General features: G+C 36.7%; 1 long non-coding RNA gene across 3 annotated transcripts in view; it reads right to left on the bottom strand.

Annotated features, from left to right (window-relative positions):
- Positions 1-25,524, bottom strand: part of LOC105256538 — a 95,330-nt gene that overhangs the window by 47,509 nt on the left and 22,297 nt on the right. For 2 of the 3 annotated variants that reach the window (XR_003122480.1, XR_003122481.1), the window contains exon 2: positions 13,692-13,917. This is a non-coding gene — a long non-coding RNA (uncharacterized LOC105256538). Of the gene's footprint in view, positions 1-13,691; positions 13,918-14,914; positions 15,230-25,524 lie in introns of those variants that run through there. The other variant, XR_003122482.1, reaches the window with a different exon arrangement.

The raw sequence follows: 25,524 nt of genomic DNA, 5'->3' as shown, positions 1-25,524 counted from the left end.
AGTTTACCTATCAGAAATTTATCTCGACAAGTTCAAATCGATCATTAATACCTGCGTGATTCTCTTCTGATGACAAACTTGGGAAACGATTGGCAAACAGAAAACCCGCATATCGATAAGGAATCATGATGTTGATACTACGATTGATCGTAAGCGATTTCCGAACAAAAGATTCGGTGCTGAAAATATCATTACTAGTTTCTTTTCTTTCATTTCAACATATGCAGATTGATATTTTTCACTTTGCAATAAAATCTTTCTTAATATAAAAGACAATTGTTAATAATTTTATATTTTTATAATAAATTGTCAAATAATTATACTATAAATTTCTCAACAAAAGCTTAAATTTATATTTTTAAGAAATAATAGAACGATTTATGCCACATTGTATTATTTAGAATTTTTAAATCCCTTATAGAGATCAGAAATATATTCTAAAATTTTATTATAATTATGTCGGAACTTTTAAAAAGTACTTATTGTTAGGTAGAAAAATTCTCGTTGAAAGAATCAATATATAGCCCAATCTCTTTTAAGACGATAGTTTGTCTCTGATGAAAAACTACGAGAAAGCAATTCTGGAAAAATTGTCAACACGAAGAAATTCCAAGTTTTTGATGTATAGCGCAGCAGGGTCGCAAGTCCATAAAAAAATTTTATTAAACAGTCGAAACCACTCACTTTCATATTAAAAGGGATACGAGTTTTATGAAAACAGAGAGACATTGGTTAGAGAGATTAAAGGAAAAACTTCACGATAATTCAACTTTACTATTCCGGCTTTTCTTTTCCATTGTATTCTTTTCCAAGCGCGATTGATGAGATTGGAATATCGTATCCACTCATCCATTTGCGAACATCCACTCTTTTTTGCTAAGTAGGCTAAGCGAACTAAAATACTCGATAAAAATAAGTAAAATCAAGTTGTAATATTCATAAAATATCTATATGGAAACCTTACCACTTTACTTCGGCACTTAAATACAATATTTAATATCTAATAAATAGTAAAAAAACTGAGTAAGAGAACTGCAGAATATGGTAAAAATGTAATGCAAAAAAGATAAAATACTTAATTAATTAAGCACAGATACGAGTATGTATCAGAAGCTCGGCTATATTTTATTATAAATGAAAATGAAATTGAAATTATTTTACAACAAAATAGTACAAAGTTGTCATATATATTTCAGAGTGCCTTATACATCTCTCGCAGAAAGAATGACATAGCTTTCTGAATTCTGACAGGCAATGGAAAGCATACACAAATCCGCGGAATCTGAATACACAACTGGATTCCTGTCGGTAGTTTATATAAACCAACCTTCCACACAATCTATGTTTCCTCATTTCCTTTCTAGTGAAATATCTTCAGGTAACTCGCTGTTATGCCAGAAGAGCAATATGAACGCAGTCACCGCGAAAATAGTAAGAGGAAAGCTGTCGGCTTAGTTATTTATATCAAACCATTAAACTACATAGATATTTAAATCAGCTTTTTTTCAGTATTTGTTACTCTTTTTATCATTTTTACCTTTCTTTCGTCATTCTATTTTATATACAAATTATGCAATATACAATTTACAAGATTTTATTCGTACTCTGCTATTCATATTAATGTGTGTATTTCTTAATAAATTTTATAAAAGAGGGAAGAAACTTAAAAAATGAAAACGTAAAAGATAGGTACACGTAAAAAGTACTTTCATAAAGCTCGTGTAGATTGGCACTTGACGAAAGTCACATTGCGCTCCAACAGTCCCAGAGAATGTTTTTTAGAAAGGATCTCCTTAAGAAGGATTCTGAGCGAGACCAGAAAGCACCGAAGTTTTCGAGTAATCGCGGTTATTACTCGAAGTGCAGTTGTAAAAGTTCCACGGTAAATAACGAGCGAATTAGAATTATTGTCGAAAGAAAGTAGAGGATACTTTGTACGAAATTTCACAAAGTTCCGGATAGTCCGCCTTCCAATAATATACTCTGTTTCCATCTTACGTGTCACGCGGTTTTCACGAATTGTTTTCAGGAAGACTGAGAAGCATCCTTCCTTTATAATAAAAACTCTTTATCTGTTTGAGTTATATTTTACAAATACTTATAATATTTTATAAATATTTTATAAATATTATTATACAATTTATGGCATACGATGTGTGTTATTATTAAACGTCTAAAATTATAAATATATAAATATATTTATAGATATATATTTACATAAATAAATTTACAATGCTAAATTATATGCTAAATTATTTTCATGTTCATATTAAATTACTTCACTTAAATATCATATATGTTATATACTTTTATATACATTTGTCAATTAGTACATTAATCAAAGCTAATATTTCATTCGATATTATTCATATATATCATCGATGAAATGATTGTGACATTAAAATATGGCATGAAACCGCGTGACTTGATGCAGTATCTCCTCTTTGGGTCCATCTCGAAGGATCATTTTGCCCTTATGATAAAGAATGACCCCTCGTTCTTTGATACCCCCACCAACAAGGAATTGCCTCAACAAGAACTTATCGTATCCGCAAAATCTCTCCCGTCATCCAGAGAGTAAGAAAACTTATCAGATCGCTCGTAAAAAGTTATTTTCGGAAAATGAACTTGCCAGCCGACAATCTCTAGCAGCGTGAACAATACCCTATAGGGTTCCGGAAGATACGCTATGAGATGATTCTGTCAACTGGCGCATTAATCGAATCGATAACTCTTATAGAGTCAACTAACTTGGATATACTTCATTTAGTTCTTTTTCATTATATGCTTATTTTCGCATAAAAGAGAGAGAAAGAAGAAAGGGAGAGAGAGAGAGAGAGAGAAAGAGAGAGAAATTGTGTGTACATATGTATATACTTATTAAAATAATCTCAATCATGTATATATATATATATATATATATATATATATATATATATATATATTATTAATATACATTATTTTGACGTACTTAAAATTCATCTTTATCTTAGATTTACTAAGATGCGTGAAATCATAAATTTAAAGGAGAAATATTTTTTTCCAGTCGTTTATAATCTCATCATTTTGATGTTTATTCGCGCCCCGAGGCTTTCGGGCCAACCCTCAAGGATCAGGATTGCGAGCTCGAATCTTTTCAAATCTCACGTGATTCCCCGTGAAACAAAAAGATTACAGAGGGATTCTGCGCATAAAAACGTGAAATCTCGCGAGAGCATGGAAAAGAAAGATAGACAGCGTAGACAATGATGAAATGACTATTTCGCTTTACGAGAAACCATAAACTCAAGCTTATTAGGCTGAAGCTTATTGAGTTCGAACGTTTCGCTAGGCGATCTTTGAATCCGCAATCTTTCCCAGATGTCCATGACAATTTTGCTTCTTCTACTTCCATTTTCTCGTCACATAATACGGAAGATTATACGGGACGGATCCACGCAAAGTATCTCATCCACAAAAGCAAGGCTATCTTTATCTCTAAAAGCGCCCATCTCATCAAAAGCAATGCAAAGTGTCATTTTATTTGCCAAGAAAACACATTGAGATAATAAAATATCATGGGACAAAATAGCGGCACCTTTTTGCGCTTGCTTCGCCAAAAATGTACACTAAAATATTTCTTACGAGAAAGAAAATTTAATTTTGCGCACAAATTAAACGTCGAATAAGACTCATATAATAACGTTAACCATTTTCTGCGAAAAATAAGAGAAATGCCCAATTTCCGGCGAGGGCAATTTCCGAAAATCACGTGGCCGCATGCGCGATTTTGCGTAATCATCCGGAATCGCCGTCGCGGGAAATTGCGGCGGATTAGACGCCTTATTTCGCCCCGGGGGGCGACGAGCTCTCGCCCAACTTTATTCTAATTAGTCACCGGAAAGCTCGGGAAGCGCGATACTTTCCCGGAGTGTCGAGATGGGAGCGCTCCCGGTAAAACGAAAAGAAACTCGAGAGAGCGAGAAAGGGCGAAGGAGCGGTCCGGAAGTGGTCGAGCTCGTTCCACCGCGTATTCGTCGTGTCTCGCGAATAATTCTCAGGGCGAATAATGGAGTGGACCCGTTCAAAAGTCCCATAAATTTCACGAAACGTGCTAGCTACTGCGGTAGAAACGGCGCAGCTTGATGGCATTCTTGAATATATCGGTGTAACGTTATGTTAACGAAATAAGAAGATAGCTAACAAGAGAAGCAGAGAGAGAGAGAGAGAGAGAGAGAGGATAAACGTGGTCCCGTTGGATACGGTAATTGTGCGGTCCACGGTATTCCATAAGGGAAACAAGCGAGCGAGTTAAACAGCCGGAGGGCCACTAATTCCCTGGTTGCTAACGCACCGCGCCGGGTCAGCCAAGCCCTCGAAGCTCCTTTCGGCGGCATTTAAGGGCTGGTGCAGCAGTAATTTCGCGTATGTGTTCTCGTTAATTAATTTGGCGCGACGTCGACGCCGGAAGACAATCAATAATCGCTCGCGAGATGAGTCGCCGCGCCGATTACAAACCGGTGACACGCTCCCCGCTAGTGATCGTTACATTTCAATTGCACGAGATTATTCGCGCTTAACGGCCTCGCGGCGGATTACGCCCGCAGGCTCTTTTCCGTGCGACCGTGGTATTTCCGACGTGCGCGCGCTTTGATGCACGATAACTTTGTATGTACGCGCGCGCTTGCTAATTGGCAGGCAATGTGCCTCTCGTTCCCGCTTTGAGACAATCAACCGTATTTGGGTTCGCGGATATGTAGCGCGCATGCTACATTTTGACCAGAGAGGATTATTCGTAATCAAGATACGCGATAGTAGTTACTCGTCGACTAGTATTCATGTCAATGGAGCACTTGACACGGAAAAGGTTATTAAAGCGCCGAAAATATCATGAAAAAGCTATTTTCCTAAATAGCGTTCGGAAATCGTTGTTGCACACTCTAAAACTGTATACGCGACTCTCTAAAAAAGACATTTAAATTTATTTAAATTTATAAATTACGCTCCTCTCCTATTTTATTTGTGTGTGCGTTAGATAACAAATTGAATCTTAACAATCGCGTTAAGTAGCGAAATCAATAAATGTGCTCAATCGACAGAAATGGATTACGATAGCATACGATCCGTTGCTCATTACTTTTTCTCCATCGAGAACTTTTCCATGAATAGTCATCCGAATAATGGGCATCACGCAATGGCACTCGGCGCTTTGTTTCGCACATCGTGTGCATAGTAATAGAACTTGAATGTAAACTTGGAAGCTCGGCAAAGCGTACGAGTGTTGATCGAGCCTAGGAATCCGTCGAAATCGCGCGAGTGGTAAGAGTGCTTTACCGGCAATCCGAGCAGAATGTTGGAAGGAATCGTGAACCGGATGATTCAATCAATTTGGTAGAATACCTCCGATGCCCACGAGTCGAGCAGGAATTGGATCGAAGCGCAACGAACTTTGCGCGCTTTCGGCTGGCGCCCGCGATTTTCCCTTTTAATCCCTTGATCTCCTTCTTAGCCTCAATTCGTTGTATTTGTCGCGCTCGTTGTATTACATACTCTCTACGTTATTTTTGTACGCTTTTCCTATTTCAGATCTTGGGTGAACGACCGGTCATCACAATAAATTGATACTCGTGCGATACTCGTTTCATAAAAAAATAATAAAAAATTATATAATAAATGCAATTTTTCTCTCCTCTCTTATTTTTTAATCTCCTTTACAGCAATATTACGTAATAATTTATAAAATTAATACATTGTAAAAGTTTTATTTCCATCATGCATAATTGTATTATATAACAATTACGTAATTATATTCTCATTATTAATTGTAACTTTAATTTAGGAAGTGTGGTGAAATTAATTTCAATTGAGAGAATAAATTTTTGATGTCGCTTCAATATATTCTGCTAACAAATATATTTGTTGAAAAAACAGAAGTATGATGATGGACAGAACGTAAATATTATAGCAACGATAGTAAAAAAAAAACTAAGCAACGTCGTCCGACGAACAATCGCGGTTGTCTCTCGTCGCCGAATATTAATTACTTCGCTCGAGAAAAGCCGAATTACCGTCGATGGCGGAGTTTGCTTATTGCATTGCAAACTAAAAGAAAAGAAGCAGGCGCGTTGTGTAAGGCATGCCGAGCGTCGATGATCCTTTCAGCCGACGACGGTGGTTTGTTTTCTTCGCAGCGAGAACAAAAAGAAGAAGAGAAAGAAAAAGAGTAGAGAAAGAAAGCGTAAGGTAGAGAGCAGGAATAAGCAGGGAGATGAAAAGAGACGACGAAAAGAGATGACTACAGGGTAGAAGATCTACAATCTTTGAGCGAGAATGGAAAGGCGATGAGAACGAGGGCGGTGAGAGAAGGGAAGGGCGATAGGGGGTTGAAAACAATTAGCCTAGCACCCTATCTCACCCTGGCATGCATCAGAGGGTGGGGGAGTACCCGCTGTTCTTGAGGTGGGAAAAGGAAACTGCTAGAGATGAGCCTCCATGAATATATCGATATCCCATTAGATGGTCTCCCTTCTTCTCCGTCCCAGCTTTCTCGCCTCCTCCTGCCGCATCCTCACCTTGTTACCCGCCTCTAGTTGCCACTAGACTGTTTAAAGAGTAGCTAGAAGCCAGTGCGCGAAGACGCTCGGATGAACACACCGGCGAGGATCTCGATCGCCGGTGACGAGAGAACGAGGGAGGAAAGATAAAGGAGAGAAGAGCGGCGAATTGTGTGTTGGTAATTCCAGGATATTCGATTCTGGAATGCAGTCTGCTAGGATGGAGTTTCGGATCGCATGCACCAGCATCAGCGCAGACTAACGGCAGCCGACCTAATCCCGACATTAATGCCACGGCAGGCAACCGCTACCCACTTTGCACCTACAAACCACCCTGATCCTTGCTAGCCATTTTAGCCCTTCCACTGGCGCTATGGAAAACGAGGAGAGCTCTGCTACGATCGAGCGAAATGATCGTTTCGCTTGTAACGACCCTTCCTTCCTTTTTTTGTCCTCGCGCGACGAGAGATATCCCTCGATCGCGTATATCTTTGCTCGCATATAACTAGCCCATTATATTTTCGATCACGTCTCAGATTCTTAAAGACAAGGCTGCGTGATACTCGCGTTTCTGACGTCGGTGACAAGCGAGATTTATCTAGCGAGCAACCGCGCCGATTTAGCAAAGTGCCCGCGAGAATTATTCGTGTTTCCTTCCTTCCTTCCTGGCGCGCAAAGCACGTGCTGCTAACTTTTTTCATTTCGTACTCTCAAGACCACTTCGCTACGTCTGCGAGTGTGTTTAATGTCGGAAAAATTTCGTCTGCTTCTCGACAATGAGACTTCATCTACTTTCCCTTAAATGAGCGCGCAGGGCAACCGTCTTGCAAGGTCAATCGTATGCAAGTCTTCTTCAATTTTCACGATTGATAAAAATTTACGCAAATTACTATCAAATTACTATCATAAATCAATAAGTCTGAGATAAATAAAAAAATAATATGAATATAAAATATTACAATTAAAAAAAATGTTGTTATTCAGATATAGAAAAAATATTATGAATATTATATTTTTTAAATTTAGATATCATAAACAGTAGTTTTTGATTATCTTGATTTTTTTTCTAAAACATTCATGATAAAATATATTGATAATATAATCCTCTTAATATTATCTACATTATTTTATCTCGATCCGAACGTATTCAATATTCGAAATATTTTCGGTTGCCAACAGTCGCAGATTTGTGAATCAACCTGTACGTACAGGTGCATGATGAGATTGGAGACCTCTCCGCTTTCTACTCGGTATTCCACGAAAGTTTTTCGCCTCTTCTATCCCATTACCCCATAGCCGGCCGGGTAAAGAGGCTCACTTTATTTTTGACCACATATCGAGATAGCTAAGAATTTCATTTTTCGCTTCCCTAGGGGTATAGTTACGTTTAGATCAGAATATCACCTTTGCACTCCACTTTTCGCCTCCTAAGAAATATTATTCTATGAGATTTTCTCACTTTCTGCTCTTTACGCAATCTTTTTTTTTATTTTGTATATTTCTTATTATCTAACAATCTTGATCTCGGTGTGTGCACCATAATTTCGAAGAAACGAAAGTTTTTGCAAAATCTATATATATATATATGTGCGTGTGTGTGAAATTAAAATAGAAAATAATACTAAAATAATAGTAAATATTGTTAAATTTTAAACCATTTTGAAAATAAATTTTAACAATATTTATTATTACTTTAGCATATTTTCATTATTGCACTACTGACATTTTTTTGAATAATTTAACAGCCATTTGGAGATGTAGCCATAGAACGAGTAATATTCGTTACTTTTTTATGCCCGACTTGGTTACATCCTTGCCGAAAATCCCATGTGTGTCGGAGTAACTTTTTACGAACTGTTTAATGACTACTCATAAACAGACGTTGCTCGTAAAAATGAGCGAAAAAAGTAGTTGATAATAAGACCGGAGCGCTAATCAAGCTCGATATTAAACGTACGAAAAATGTTGGCTTCAAGCCAACCTATCCCCTTGATTATGTAGAAATGGATATTTATAAAAAGTAAAAGAAAAAAAAAGCAAGAACAATGTCGCGTGACTCGCACGATAACGAAGCAAAAGTGACCTTATTTCTGTAAGAATGTTGGCTGAGGAGATTGCACTCCATCCATCAGTATGATCCGAGAGATACTGCGATTCACATACAACAGAAAGTGCACAATAGGAACGCTCGCGAACGCGTATAATTTATTTATTAACTTCAATGAGAAAAATTGGTCGTGTTCTGGTAATTTGTTCTAAAAGCTAAAAATACAACGATATATATACGAATCTACAACCAATTTATTCATAGTACAAATAAAATATTTGTTGTGCTAAATACAGTTGTGCGAATTTGATTTTCTGTTTAATACTTAATAAAGGAAACTTCTATTATAATTTTCCTGAATCTAAAATAAATCACGTGAAAGTATATTTAAAATGAATGTTGAGTTTATATATTATATACGCGTAACGTTTCGCAAATTACTTCTATCAACACTGTGTTTCGTCTACTGCATTCTATTAAAATTTTATTATTGTCTTGCGACAGAAAGTGGAAAGTTTAATAATCACCAAAATACGTTTATTCGTGTAAGAACGATATTCTCGGCGGGCAAATTACAGCGTGAATCCCATTCTCGGTATATTCTTCCTCCCTTCCCTTCCCCCTCTTTCTCTCTCTCTCTCTCTCTCTCTCTCTCTCTCTCTCTCTCTCTCTCTCTCTCTCTCTCTCTCTCTCTATGCGTCTTAAACGTAAATCTAATTTTTACTCGTTATGCGGCGAACTCATTCGTAGCGGTGGTTACCTATCTACTTGCCGTGCCACCTCTTCTCTCTCTTCTCCATCTCTCCTCAGGTTTCACATAAGCCGCGGGCTCTCCGTTAGCGAGTACATCTTCCAAGGGACGACGAGAGACTACCGTAACCGGTGACTCAATCTCATTTACAAATGGACCAGTCACCCGCGGCAATTTCTGTAATATACTTAACCGTACTCGCGCGGTTTCTCTTCTCCTCTCTATACACCTTCTCCACTTATCTAGCTGTTCTGGGATGGGATTACATTGTCTGTGGACATTCCCTCGTCGACTACAAGATGGTAATTCGCGCAATATGCATCATCTCGCGAGGCTGCATTACGCATTACGCAAGAATGCGTGTGTACACGCGTGTAATATGCGTTATTGTATAAATGTAACGCGAAATTTCAAGCCGCGGATTGGCCGTTACGGCTGCCAATTTTGAGCAGATAGTAGGCGGATTCTGTGGACACATCGACGTGTCGGCGATGTGACGAGGATCAGGGATCGATCGTGGACATCGCGATTGGGGAACACGCGAGGAGAAAAATTTCGCGCACGCGAGCGAACGGGCCTTGTCGGCTTATAGATCGACGAACTGACACGCTGGATCTATTATTTGCGGATTTGACGCGCCGATATTCGCATACGAAAGCTTTCGTATGCGTCGCGCCACTTGTCGATTTGCGGAAATAAATCCAAATTCGCGTAAATCAAGACATCGCAAGCGAGAAATTGTTCGCTCGTTGACATTGTTTTCGAAAAAGAATTTATATCAATTATAAATAATTATCAATAATAAATAAGAATTTATATCAATTATAAAGAATACACAACTATGTATATATACATATGTACATGTATACTATAATGTGAAATATATATTGTTAATTTTTGTTATTTATAAGACTTTCATAATTTTGATAAATGTCTAAATTAAATTCATAAAGCGATCCAAACGATTTCGTGAGAAAATTTGACTTTTTTCGTCAAGATTATTATTTCGTTCAACAACTTTAAAATTTACAAGACGCGAAATGATAAACAGAATAATAATCTCTCATTCTACGCAGATAGAAATATTATACATTGTACTAATCATATAAGATACCTTGATAATAGCATAATTATTTGCGACATAGAGTAGCAATTAACCTAATGCGAATGGCGTTTGCCTAGTCCCAATGCAAATATTACCATATGAAAGTGCAGTTGCTGAACCAGCTTACGATTTTCGCGCAAGAGATGATATTACGAGCAAGCTCTCATTTAATCCGTCGTGTCATCCACATCGAGGTTTAATCATTTAATTAACTGATTGACGATACAGTGTTAATTAAATCTCGCAATAATCGAAAGTACGCGGTGATGTCGAGTCGGAGTACGCGTCAAAACGTTTGCGGCGCAATTCAATTTGACAATAGTGGACGGATTGTATTAAAATAGGCTTTGAAACGAATGAATGAGAGGCAATTACGACAAAGTAATTTTCGACAGTCGGCTCGTCGAACTGTAGCAAAAGGATTATTTATTTGACATGCATTTTATTTCAACTTTTCCAGATTCCACCGTCAGAATTAATTAAACAATTTAGAATTATATTAAATTCCCGCGAAAAGTGATGTCGTATGAAATCCGTGCAACCAACTATGCTTTTAACGTGAGCTTTTTTAGAACGAGTTTAGGTTTCGTTGGACGGTTTTTTACAAGGGTTTAAGCTTGTCTAACGAACTTATGCATGTAATTTATGGATATCAGAGCTTTCCGCACTTTTTCCGCCATCCGGTTCAAACAGCGACATTTAAATCCGCGAGCTATTAATGCACACGAGCAAGAACGCAGTCACACGTGAGCAAAACCAATTATATTCAAGTGCGATATCGAACAAGTAAATTCGAGTCGTTCGTCTGTCTCCAGAGCAAAACTTATAATTTATGTTACCTAGGGAACTGTAGGTAACATTATCAAGTGTCCACGACAAGTGTGACATTAGAATGCGGATCATTCTCTCGCTTTTGCGAACTTTCTGAACATACGGCGTATCATTGAAAATTACACGCTCGCAATTCAAGGCACATTTACGAGATAATTACGAAAATAAATATTTACACACATCTAAAAATTAAATATTAAAATATTTAAAAAATCCTTAATTATTTTTTAATTAGTTGCAATTTTTTTTCATAACATAATTAAATGTTTTTTTTCGATATGTAATTAGGGGTTTTCATAAATTTGCCCTATATTTCATAATTTAATCATTTCTAATGAAAATAAAATTTATATAACGAATAGGAATTATTTTATCATAAAATTAATCGTAGAGTGCTAATTTCTTGTACTACAATTTATACTCGGGCACTATCTTGGAATGCTAAATGGAGTGAACTTGATACAAGATATATTCCCGCCGCAAACCTCAATTGCAATCTACAATGTGGACCTTCGTCCTAGTTCAGAAACAGACTTACTGGAGCGAAGATATGGCATAGCGTTCCTATGTATATTTGAAGAATCATTGTCGTCTCTAGCGCCATGCTGAAAATATAATCAACCTTGAAATGGTAAGCGTTTGTCGCAGAGAGAAAACCTTGAACGCGCGGGTCGTAGGGGAAAGAATCGGGAAAATTGCGAAAGTTTAAAAAGCAAGATTGAGATGAAGTCGGATTGCAGTCACTAGTTACGGGAATCTGTCAAGAAGCTGACGGCGTTTATTAGGCGGAAAAGAGGCGAGTGCGCGCACAGAGAGAATTAAATGATAGCGTGGGAAAACCTCGAAGCAGTTGAAGACGGCGAAATGACGGTGACCATGAAAAGATATTTCAGCGAGCTTCCTCGCGACAGAAAGCCCCAGGCGGAGATTTGAGGAGCATAAAAGGATTTCACGACGGATGACGCAATCGGGGAGCTCGCATAAAATCGTAATTTTCAAAAAAGCTTCGCGGAATCGGCGAGGCAGTACACCGAGAGAAGTACGCGAATAGAATTAACCTTGACGAAAGCTTGTCAAAATCAGAAGGAGCTCAGAAAGGATTTCTCGGAGACTGACGATAAATTTAAATCTCGAGGTTACATCACTTGAACGTTGAGAATCTCAGCCTGCAGTGTACGTTTCCTTTTGTGACGAAGTTCAATAATGATATCTTCATCTTATTTTCAATCTTCTTAATTATATCTGGGAGGTATATTAGTAACGAGATTATAGTATCTCTTATAAACTATCAGTAATTAAGGGAAAATTTAATATTCCTCTTTCAGAATATTTCAACAATATTCTCTTTCAATGTATATTGTCTGTACTCTTATATTTTTGCAGCTATACAAAAAATAAAAAGATATGCAATTAAACTAAAAATCTATTATAATCTAATATAAAGTAATATAAATTATAATTATATTACTCATAAATTATAATTATATCATATTAGTACGTAACATAAATTATAATTATATTATAATATAATTTGCATACTTACATATGCAATTACGTTATTTTATTATGTTATTTTAATAATGTACTATTATTTAATTTTACTGCCAAATATTTAGTTTTATATCTTCTCGTGATAAAATGAAAGTGCTTTTTTCTTTCACAGTAGTCGAATAACTGCTGCATGATGACTACTGATGTGAAATGCCGATTTGCTAGCTGTAGCTGCTTTTAAAGAGTTTTTCAAGACGGGAAACTTTTTCTCGTAAGTTTCTTCGTTCTTTTCGCAGGAAGGTATAATAATTTCGCGGACGCGCTAAGTTTTGCGACGGAGTATCTCAAGGTCCGGCTTCAAAAGGTCGTTTCTCGGGATAAATCAGCCAAGGAACTCGTTACTCCTCCGCACATGATAACTTTGGCGAATACTATTTCACGCTCAAATTCTCCGCATGAAATTATGCGATAATGAAATCCGATCGACAAGAGAAAAACGGCAAGTTTTCACGCAGATAAATATATAAAATAGCTAAATATTAATAAAATTTAAATCAACAAAATTTAAGTCAATAAGAGTGATTATTTTTAAAACATATTTTCAAATTTATTTTTTAATTTACTTTTTAAATATATATATATATATTTAAAAAGTAAATTAAATATATATATATATATATATATATATATATATATATATAATTAACTTTCTCACCGAATATAAAAATATTATTTTCGTTGTATACTTTCACGCGTATTGGATACTAAATAAATATCAAGAAAGAGAGAGAATGACAAAGTAAAGAAATTTTGTTCCGTAAACGTTTGTGTTGCAATATGCAAATCCGAAATACGTAAAAAGAAATCTTTCCTCGTCGGAGATCGATGTACAAACTATCCGAGCTTTGCGTAAGCTTGAGAATTGCTACTTACGCGCGAACGAGCAGATCCTTCAGCAAATAGCATTCGAAACATTTCCCCCTGAAATATCCGCGAGGTATCTGTTTCCCTCTCCCTCGCTTCACTCCCCTTTCCGTAATTTGACTCACAGAATTCCCTCGGCGACTTTGAAAACTTCCAGCTGCAGTAGTAAAGGCTGAAAGTCCGGTGTCCTTCTGCGGCGAGCCTCACCCCAAACGACTTCACAATGAACACCGACCTGAAAGGGGTAAAGCAGTGGTATAAACGACTCGTTGAAAGTCCGATAGACCGACAAGAAGGGCGGAAACGGTAAAAGAAAGAAGGAAAAGGAGAAAGCGAGAGAAAGAAAGAAAATGGCGAGGGTGAAAAGTGCGACCGTTGGGAAAGGCCAGGATCCATCGGAGAGCTAATTCTTTCGACTCTCGTTCTAAATATTGGAATAAATTGCGGCTACCCCCTTCGCACCCAAGGTCCCATCTTCGACGTTTCCAACCCCTGCGACCACCTCAGGACCACACTACTCCAGCGGCGTTAGAACTGCGGTGTCGGGGACGGCCCTTATCACGTGTTCGCTTCACTGCGCTTCTTCGTGGCTGAAGGCACCACCTTATAGCCCGTCCCGCCCGCGTTACCGACCCTCCAACTCCCGACCTACCTCCGGAGGCCACAAGCGACTATTTGCAGCCAGCGGATGCGCCCGCTAACGGGTGATCCATCAATTCCCAGATAATCCTTTCGTCTGCCGATCGGAAATAAAGATGTGGCGACTCTCGAAGAATACTTTCGCATTGCGCGATTCATCTTACTGCACCTCGCGATACTTCGATTCTCGAGAATGAAATTTTTATCGTCGTTACGTGCGCAATATTAAAAAGATTTATATGGCAAACTTACTTATTTTATAGCGGATATTGAATTATCTCTATGTAAGCAGTTATTTTGTCACGTACCAAATATCATGCATCATCAGATTTCATGTATTATTCACGTAATATTTAATGTTAAATTTAAAATAAAAATATTTATTATCGAGATCGAGATTTAACATCGTTGTAAAATATTATTTGGTTGGAAATCGAGATTAAAATATATATTAATCGCATAAATGTGATATGATTCTCTTATTTTGAAACAGTATCATCGATGATATTCACGTAATAATGGGATAGATAAATATTATTGAATAAATGAAATTGTTAATTTCAAATGACCTTGTTTTTCTTTGCGTTTCGAACCTTAACATTTGCCAATGCATATTTCGCAAGCGATTCCTCTTGCATTTAATCTCCTAGAAAATTCATTGGCGCCTTCTTCGCGCGCGCGCACTTGCATTGACATCACTTTCGTGTTCGTTCCCCTCTCCCTCATCTCCTTTTCCTCTATCTACGTTCAAGCATCTCCGCCTAACGGATGTTCGTGAGATAGTTTTGAGACACCGATTCTCCTAAAAGTCACTCTTAGATAACTGCACTTGGGACATTAGCGCGCGCACTCGTGCGCTCTGTTGTCTCGTCCTTAAACTCACGAAGTCCTCGACAACGAGCAACTGCGAGAGCTTCAGCTGCTACGACTAGCTTAGCGCGTCGTCCAAAAACGACTCTACTAGTTTATTTATAACAAGCGTACGCTATAGTAAATAATTACATTAAGCCATTAGTTTGGCACGAGAACCTATTTCCGGTTGCTACCGGGGTGATCGGTGAAAACTTTTCGAAGAGTCCGACAAAGAATCGCTTTGCCAGGTTTACTTACTATACTATACGAGACGTATCAATCTTATTAAATTTTGTTAATAGTTTCTTTGATAATTTTACAGACTCAATGTTTACAGAAATATTAATGTTTATTATTATTAATGTTTTCTTAATAGAAAAATTTCAAGAAATGCAATCTTATTTATCGTCTTTTTAATATTTAACTTTTGAATTAAAAATCATCGGAAAGCGAAGTTTACGTAAACTGAAATGACAAGTAAGACTTCCTCGTTTATTTGCATTGCTATTCTTATTAACGATATTCACGGATACGATCAAATTCCATTCACAGCTATATTTAATATGCATTTTTATTCGGATTCCTTATTAAAAGAACAAATTGAAATAATCGCAGTGTTTTTTTTCAGCGCGTGCCAAGATAAATTAAGCGTACACTATCGCGGATATTTGACAGCCGTAATATTAAAATTCCTCTCCTCCAACGGTGGCGACGTTATCGCCAATGCGATCGTTACTAATTCTACCGGCATTCTGAGGAAATCCAGATTTCCATTTCCATCGTGGTAATCAAGAAACGCGCTTGTTCTTACATACTATTGGATTTTTATTCGCGCGTCATATTTTTAAGTTGAATTCTCTCTATCAAGGAAGAACTCGATTTACTACAGATGGTTGTTACTTCTTTTTTGTCATACTTAAAATTTTCATGCTGATCAGCGAGTACTTAAAATTTGTAAGTTTATGATGAGTACCAACAGAATTATCCCCAATGTCCCAGTAAAATGTTATATTAATCTCGTAAATACCAGTCACTTTTTTAAGCACGCTATTAATATAAGAAGATTTTAAAAAGGGAGCAATATAGTACGTATATTTTTCTTCCAATATCCATAACTTATACACTAACTTAACTCAATTTTATGTTTCACCCTTACACTTTGTTCTACTTCGACGTCATGGATAGTATCGCTTCCGACTTGTGCAAACATCCGGTTAGGTAATAAAGAACTTGCATTAAAGTCAAGAGCCTCCTATATATCGATATAGCATATATTGCTTATTTATTATTATATATAATGTTTATTCAATCAAAAATTTCTATCATATAAATGAGCTTGTACATGATTACTATGATTGTATTAAAAATGATTATCCTGTATCTAATTTTGTAAATAATATTAGTCGAAGATAATATTGATAAAAATAATAATACGAACAGAGATACTTATTAATATTTTAAATATGTACTGATATTCATTAATATTCTATAGAAATTCTATATATGAGATTCTTGTACTCTGAGAAATTAACTGAAGTTCTTTAAGAAATTCTTTAACATTTATATTTAATGTTCAATAAATTCGTTATTACTTCTTTATACTATTCTCGAAATTGCAGGATATTCAAAGTTAATCCAAACTACGACAATCCAACTACATCAATTCGTTTGATATTTCAAATTGAAAAATCAGTTAAATTTTAATTTGATAGATAGGTATTCGCGTTTCAATACTAAAATCAACTTCAAGTTCAGCTTTAAACTTTAAAACGTAAATCCGGTCAAGAGAAATTCATTCGACAGCGACCGACGATTTGAACGTACAGTATAGTAGCAATTTATATTTCATATTTTGTGTGTGTATATGCAAATACAAATAAATATTATCATATAATAAAAATCAAGTTTAAAAAATTATCGACCAAGATACTTATCATTTCATATCATAATCATATTATTTATTAATTTTTTAATGATTTGTTGAAACAAATATAATATATAAAAAAAATTAATTTTAAAATCAAGATGTAATATTGTAGACTTTTTACTTTTTTAAGGGAGAAAAGATTTTTATCACTGTAGGAACAAAATGTCTCAAAATTTTTAAAAGAAATATTCCTCCCTAAATTTTTAACAATAAATAAAATCGATAATAACTGCTCTTTTTAGTCGCAGAAACATTGATTTTAAAATATCGACTCCTAATATGCATACGTTGTTACGTTGGCCGCGTTTTCAGCGAAATGATTCGGATTTCCATTGAATTCCGAAGACCAGTACTTTATCTAACGGGTGTCGATAAATAATCGCCGACGGAAAATGCGCCTGCCCTGCGGGTGTAATAATTTTCATACCCATTCAGAGGCCGAGCGGCCTCCACGAGACAGAGGAATATCGGAAGAAATCGAGCTGAAAGATACGAGCGGATACGTAATATCCTCAACTCCTCCCTACCGTATCCTTCCTGCCTCTTTTACCCTTTCTTAGTAACTCCTCTTTTTCTCAAAGTAGCGAGACACCCCGTAGACCTTCTAAGAGAAGAATTCGCGTACAGAGAAACCACAGCAAAAGCGGCAGCGCACAAAGAATATTTCGAATGATTATCAAATGGTAAAAATAAAGATAAAGATCCATTTTCTTATTACACATCATTGCTCAATATAATCGAGATGCTTTGAGAGAATGGAGAAATTTGAGCTATACATTTCTAAATTATATCTAATTTATTTAATTATTGCTCTCAACTAAATACTAATTATTATTGTTACGTAGAATTGTTACCATCCATTAATTTTAATATGTCATTATTTCAATAGTACGTCAATAATATAATATAATCCAATTTTCTAATATTATGTCAATAGTGTAATATAGTTCAATTTTATTTACTTTTTGAATCTAATTTATTTTATATTAAATTATGTAACTGATCTTGCTAAAAAATTGTAATATCCTGATTAAATGAAGGAATATGCATGCGCGTCCAATCAGACAGAATCAAGGACAATCGGGGATAAGATTGAGTATCGAATATTACTCGAGGGTGATTCGGAAAGGAGCTGACGAGGATGAAGACGAGTTTTCTAAGTGGAATGGTTATGATCTCTCTTCGCGCGGATGAGCACTTTTATCCTTTTCCGCCGTGCGCTTCCCTCGAGAAACTTGCTATATTTAGTCGCCCTTTAACAAGACACAGCGGCGCGTAAGCTCCAAACTCGATTAAAAGTCCACAAAAATGGGATCGTGAGTAAAATCTCGTTCGCTCGACTTTAAAAGTTCGACCATACCGAAAATGAGAATGATAGATTTCCGCGGCAGAGAGTATGAAGGTAGACGAGAAAGGAAGGGTCTTTCCGCGAGATGCACGACATCGATCTACCCTGTCCCGTACGTTCTGAACACGTATTGGGTCGTCCTTCGTTTTTCAATCCCTTGCTCGACGGAGACGACACGCGCGTGTCGGAGATTATGAAATTTCGCCGCTGCAGATCGAACGCACGATGATCGGACGATCTATCGTCCTCTACTCATCTCCAGCGACACGTTTTCCGTCCTTTCCTTCCACATCGTCGATCGCGCTTCTCGTTTTTCCCACTTTCTTTTTTTTGCGTTCTTTCATTTCTCGCTGCAAGATATACGCCTCGTATGCCGTCAAATGTACGGCGTCAGCTGAATACACATCGCGCTGATATCATTTTTGAAAAATGTTAGTGACACGAATTTCGATGAAATCGAAACGACAATGTCCGATAGTAATAGATAAATACAAATCAATTTGTAGAGAATGTCAAAAATAAATGTCAATTTTCTATTCTCTTGTATTATCTAATATATTGAGGATTAAATTATTTAAGATATCAAATCGTAATTCTTGCTACTAATTCATAGGTAATAAAAATTCTTGAAAACACTTAACAAATAAATATAATAATAATGAGATGATATTACGTGTAATTCTAATTCTGACTCCGAGAAGACAAGAGTATTCATTTCTATACTATCATTTTGACACTTTTCCAATCTGCTTTCCAGACTTTGAGTTTATAAAACTTGTCCGCTCGACGCATTTCGACCGCTCATAAGTTATCCTGTAATATACCGGACAAGTTACCTGGTTTTCATCGGGTTTCGTTTCCCTCTCCGCGCAAGAGACGCTCTCTTTCTCTCTCACTCGTCTCCTCCTACAACTTGTCTCCGGGATTCTCAGATTCCATAAAACTTCTTTGTTCACCGTATGTTTTTTTCTTGTCCTCGTATGTCTTCGTTCTTTCTGTTCTCTTACGATTCTCCACAGCCTTCGAGTTCGATGAAACTTTCCCCGTTTTGTGCCACGCGTCGCTCCTGTTCTCTTTTCTCTCTTTACTACCACCTTTTTCTTCCGATTCCTCTTCATCCATATTGTCGATGTAACCCGCGCTATTCAGCGGAACTTAGTCTCTTCGCGTCGATTCTTTCCGAGCGTTGCGCTTGCAATTGTCGATCTTGCGCGACACTTTCGAATTCTATAAAAACGTTACCGTGCACTTTCTCTTTTCTACAACATCACCTTTCTTCATCTTTTCCGAAACGGATATAATTCCGCGGAACATCTCCTTTTTGGTTTTCACTCTTCGCTCTTTTTCTATGCCTTACATCGAAAACAATTCGTATCTTGAACCTTACTTCCTCATGGCTTGCTCGCAAATTCTGTACAGTGTCCCCAAGGATTACGTGAGACACTTCAAATTCTGAAGGTAATAATTTTTAGCCCCAGCAGGAACATAAACAAGAAGATGTTAAAAGGAATACATGTATCATCTTTTGTTTTAACATATAAAAAAGTGAATGTCCAAAAATGAGAGAGAAAAAAGACATAAATATAAATATAATATTACATAAATATAAACTTTCATTATATTTTTAATTTAACAAATTTTTAAATAAACACATAGCTTTATCTGAAAATCATAAATATTTTAAACAAAATTTATTTCTGCATTATTAAGAACTTGCAATGTACAAAAAACTCAAGTTTTTTATACAGATTCTTATATAGATTCGCCCACAAACACTCTCAAGTCTCTCGTTCTTACCATATTTCTTTCGTTCTCATCGCCGCAAAGCATTGCATCCGTTTCATCTTGCCATTCGTCAAATTCCACGAGGCGTTTGTTGCAGCTCTCGTTCCTCTCATTCTTTCTGCTCTCGCTCGTCAATTCCATGGGAACCACGAGATACTCATCAAATCCGAATGAAAGCACGTCCCTGTTCTTCATCATCGACATCGCTCGTCCTTTTTGTCGCCGTAACTCGCTAGTCGTCAAATTCCGCAGAGACGTCTTCGTTTCCCTGCCAACGTCGCGCGTGTATCCATCAGCTACCATAAAATGCGCGTCATACTATTTGCAAGAGCATCTTTCTCAGTCTTCCCCCGCGATCTTCCATAGCAGGTTCCATAAAATGTTGGCGGTGAATCGCCAGAATCGTGAATCATGTCCCTGAGGAAAAGGGACGACCCCGACGAAGCGGAGAAGCGTCGAAGGCAGAAAGCGGACATGGGGTGTAGCGACGGCGGGACGACCGGAGAATAGGGTGGTTCACGTTGGAAAATATTAGCGATAAATTATTGCGCTACATCGAGGCGCAGTAAGTTATTGCTAGTCCTGCACCGGCAATAACCGTAGTAGCGAGGCCCGCTCGGTGATATAGACGTAATATTCCCGGCACGACCGACGCGCGCGCGCTTACCCTCGTCGGCAATAATGTTATATGGCGTTAGTAACACGGTGTCGGTGGCGTATGCGCCGCATCGAATGGATTTTTCTAATTAAATGTTGCCGAAGAGTGCGCAACGGCTTCGTATTTATTTTCGTGCGAAGCCATTAATCGCTAATAATAAACGCGACTAAAATCGGCGAAATAAAGCGCGAGTCAAGCACATGATGGCAATAATTTGTCTATGACCTTAGAGACCTCCCAGTTTTGCAGTAGTGAATTTGATTCGCGTTAAACGCGAGAAAAATTACATTTTTGATACATTAATAAATAAGTAAAAAGTTTGCAGGCAATATGAATGCAATTGTACGATGCAAATAAAATTTTATATTACTTCCCTTCATTCTCCTTGTGTTAAATTTATAAATATATATAATAAATTAATAGCGATAAAATGTATTCATGTTTATATTTTGTGTTTCATATCGTTACATATAATATAATAACCAATTTTGTATTGTTTTTACTATTTTAATGTGCTCTTTTACATATAAAGTATTTCTCTAGTAAAAATTTAACATTATATTTTATATATGAATTTTAATGATTTTAATTATTTTTATGGTGTTTCAAATCTCGAAAAACTTTTTTATTATACTTTATATTCATATTGTGTATGGTATTTTTCATTGCTGTGTTAAATGGGAAAAAGCGCGTTTATTTTATTGTATTTCAATGCATACGAGTCGTTTCATCAATAGAAATAAATTCGTTTTAAAAAAATAATCGTTAAATTATTGCGACGATAGAAAATAATCGACAAATAAATATGTCCTTATTATGAAAATGATGCTACATTTGATAGAAAAAGGAAATAAAAAAGAAAATAAATATCACGTATGTCAGAAAGGAAAGAAAGCAATGCTCGTACATCAAAAAGGAAAGAAAGAGTTCCGAGAATAAATAGATTGTATATATTTTTTCTATAAACGTTCGATAGCTATTACAATTTTTGTATATGACAGTATCCGATGTCTCACATCATGTCTTTTTGCGATAAATCAATACTCATCTGCCTTGTTATTGAGCAAATAGACTGACATCAAACAGTGATAAGAAAGCATGGAATCGATGCTTTCTTATAGTATTTTAGCTTAACAAACGTTGCAATAAATAGAATCTTCTCTTATTTTTATTTCTACAGTAACTCAATAATCCAATTGTAATTCCACATTTTCCTGTGTATACAGGGTGTATCAGAGCAACCGTAACAGCAGTTTTTTGAGGAGCCTAGCCTAATTTTTAATTGCAAATTACATATTTTTTTCTCAAAAACAACTATGCGTTTTCTTTACACCAATCGATTCCTCTCATTATTTTGTACATAAAAGTATTAAGGTAAAATAATTGAAAAATGAATATCCTGCTAGATATACTCGTATTATTATGGTTTATGTAAAATTAAGAAATGATTTCAAGCCTCATAACTCGAAAAGTACTTAAGAGAAAAATATTTTATTATAGTGTTTTGGAAAGCCCTCGAGATAAGCTACAAGAATATGCAATAAAAAATAGGGGGTTCTATTTAAAAAATTCAAAGTATTTTTTATATGATCTTTACAGTGCTATTCAAAGTCAAACTGATATGATCATTAAATAGGATATATATTTGAAGCCCTACAACTTTTGTATAAAATATTTTTCTCTAAAATGCTTAGGTTCTTCAAAAAATTACTGTTACAGTCGCTCGGATACACTCTGTATATTTATTATCTCTGTTTTTATCAAATATACATGCGCCTTTCAATACTATTTTAATTTTATCCTACTGTCTATCTACTGTCGTATTGATAACCATAGCGTATTTATCTTTATTTTTGTTTATCCTTTTTATTTCTCGAATTTATACCATTTTCTCGTGTAAACAGTAAAACAACAGTTACAAAAATAAAATCGAATATTTGAAATACTACTCTTTAATGGCTTCATAGTAAAACAAAAATGCAGTTATCTTTTTGTTCTGGAAAAAATAAAATGTGTTGTACTGATATATATTTGTACTATAAATCACATTCTGTATAATCTCTTTCTTGTTTAAAATATTATATCTTAAAGAATCTCAAGCTTTTAAAAATATCTCTTTATATTCTATATATCTTTATATATCTTTATATTCTATATATCTTTATATCTTTATATTCTATATATCTTTATATTCTACATAATACTAAGAAAGATAATTAAAAGATAATGATGAGAAAATTCAACGCAAATATCCGACATTAAACCATTCTCTTTTCAAACGAAGGGATCACGATGACGGATCAGAATTCGGAGGGCGGGTAGCTACAATTAAGCCGGAAGTGAAAACGTGGTCGCTGCACCGTGATCGATGGACGCCAATCCGTAATTCGACCAGTTAATTTATTTTACCATCTGGCAGCATAGGGCTTGGAAAAATCGACTGCCGATCATCCCTGAGAATAAAATTAGCAGGATCAGCCGCTCGCACGCATCCCCGACTCTCATCCCTAACAACACATGACTCTGTAACTTCATTACGTCGAATTTAGGGTCCGTAATTTCTGGCTGCACGTGACCGCTCTCTTTCAATCAATGAGCTGATCGATATGCAAGTAATCCGCGAACTAACGCGGGTTTCATTTGCTAAATTTGTCAATAGCCAATTGGAAGGGTGACATCTTTATGATAACCAAACCAAGAAATGTGTCTTTTAACAAAGAATTTTTAAATAAATTGATCAGTACCAAATAAAGTTCGCAGGCAAACTTTATTTGATTTGGGATTTACATAACGCGCGTAATTAGTTTCCTGCATCAATATATTGGATTTTAAACGAGTCGAAATGTCCGACCGCACTATACACGATTAAGCATTGATGTCACTGCGCCGCTAGAATATTCATCGCGTTAATGTTACGATCAATGATGTCTGGTTAAATATGCCTATAAGGTGTCGGTTGTAAAATCAGATTTGTACCCGACGAGCTTTTTGTAAATGCGCCATCATCACCGATGGGAATTGCACGCGATTAAACGACACTGGAAACCCGAATGCCACTCTATTAATCATTAATCTCAATATCGGCCATCCCTGAACGCCTATTTTCTCGAAATTACCGTTGTTGAACACGGATCTCTCTTTCTCCCTTCCTTCTATCATTCTCGTTATATTCCGCGGAAAATCGTACATACAAACCAGAACTACCTTATCGCCGGTCGACAAAATTTGAGCTGTATCACCCTATTCTGCCTGGAAACGATCATATTAATGAATTTTTTACCACTCTATTATACATTTAGCAATCATTTTATTCCTCTTTAATCTTCTTTCATCCTCGAAATTGTCGGAAATAAGACTTTTTCAAGCGCGGCCCATAATTTCTTGATGCTGTTTTAAAACTAATTAAATTAATACGTTCTCAGATTGGAGAAACGCTTATGAAATTTAACCAATTTAATTTGCTCATATGTAAATAATACTTTTACGAGGCGCTTAATGGAACGACTATATATATCGAATAACAGTGGACGTTGGCCGTTTAATCAAGCGTATTTAATTTTACAATGTTTTTAACTGCTTTCAAATTAAATATGCACATATATTAACACATAGAAGAGCCATTGAATCGAAGAACATTGTCACGTAAAATTTCATGAGTTATCGCATTTATTTCGTTCCTGATCGCAAATAGGCGCGATCGCGCCCTAGGGTCCCTAGACAGGGCCAGAAAAAAATCGATTCCAGCAGTAGCACCCGCACCAACAGCAACGAGAGAGCGGCATTGCTCATCCGACCTCGGTTCGCTTCGATGGCTCCTGATATTCTCGTGGGATCAGTCTCATCCCCAGCACTACCACCTTTTGGTGGATAGGCAGGCTACGAGAGAGATGAGAGGGAGAGAGGAGAGAGAAAGAGAGAAATCGCGAGAAAGGCAGAGCGAATGCGATGAATAAGTAGTTAGAGAGAATGAGATACAGATAGATCTAGAGGAAGAGAGAGATAGATAGAAGGAAAAGCAGAGATATCGAATAGGCAGGTGCAGAAGAAGAGGGGAAGAGAGAAAGAGGAAGAGAGAGAGAGAGAGAAAGAGAGAGAGAGTGAGCGAACCCGTTTGACGTTTCGCGTTTGCCCGACGTACTCCCGCGGGATAGTGGCGGCTTTCGTGCCTGGAATCCGCCACGGGATATCCGCACGAAATGGATATCGTGCACGCTCCACAGGGTAACTAGATAGAAAGAGGAAGGGAGAGAAAGAGGAGATCGGCATGCGGAGAGAACGAGAGAAATGGCAGGGAAAGAGCGAAGGAGAGATAGAGACAGAAGCAAAATCGAGAGATCGAAGGACGAGAGAGGCGTATTGCACCGCGGGCGAACGAGTTTACGAAATGCAGGCGGACAAATTGTCTCCTGCCTGCAACGCGCGATATAACGTTTCGGTGGGCAACCAAGAAACCTTGCAAGATGAAATTGCGGAAGAAGAAAGAGGTGCGAATACACAGTTGCATAAGGAAATGCATTTCATTGCATGTCACTAAAAATCAATTCTTTAATATGCAAAGCATCGTGTTGAAAAATTTAGAAATCTCTTGTCTGAGACCAATGTTTCTTGACCAGAGAAAAATTGTTATGTACAA

This window comes from Camponotus floridanus, unplaced genomic scaffold (assembly GCF_003227725.1).
Source record: "Camponotus floridanus strain SB8 unplaced genomic scaffold, Cflo_v7.5 scaffold15, whole genome shotgun sequence".
NCBI classification, from domain to species: Eukaryota; Metazoa; Arthropoda; class Insecta; order Hymenoptera; family Formicidae; genus Camponotus; species Camponotus floridanus.
The sequence above is the reverse complement of the archived record's forward strand: the minus strand, read 5'-3'. Positions and strand labels throughout refer to the sequence as shown.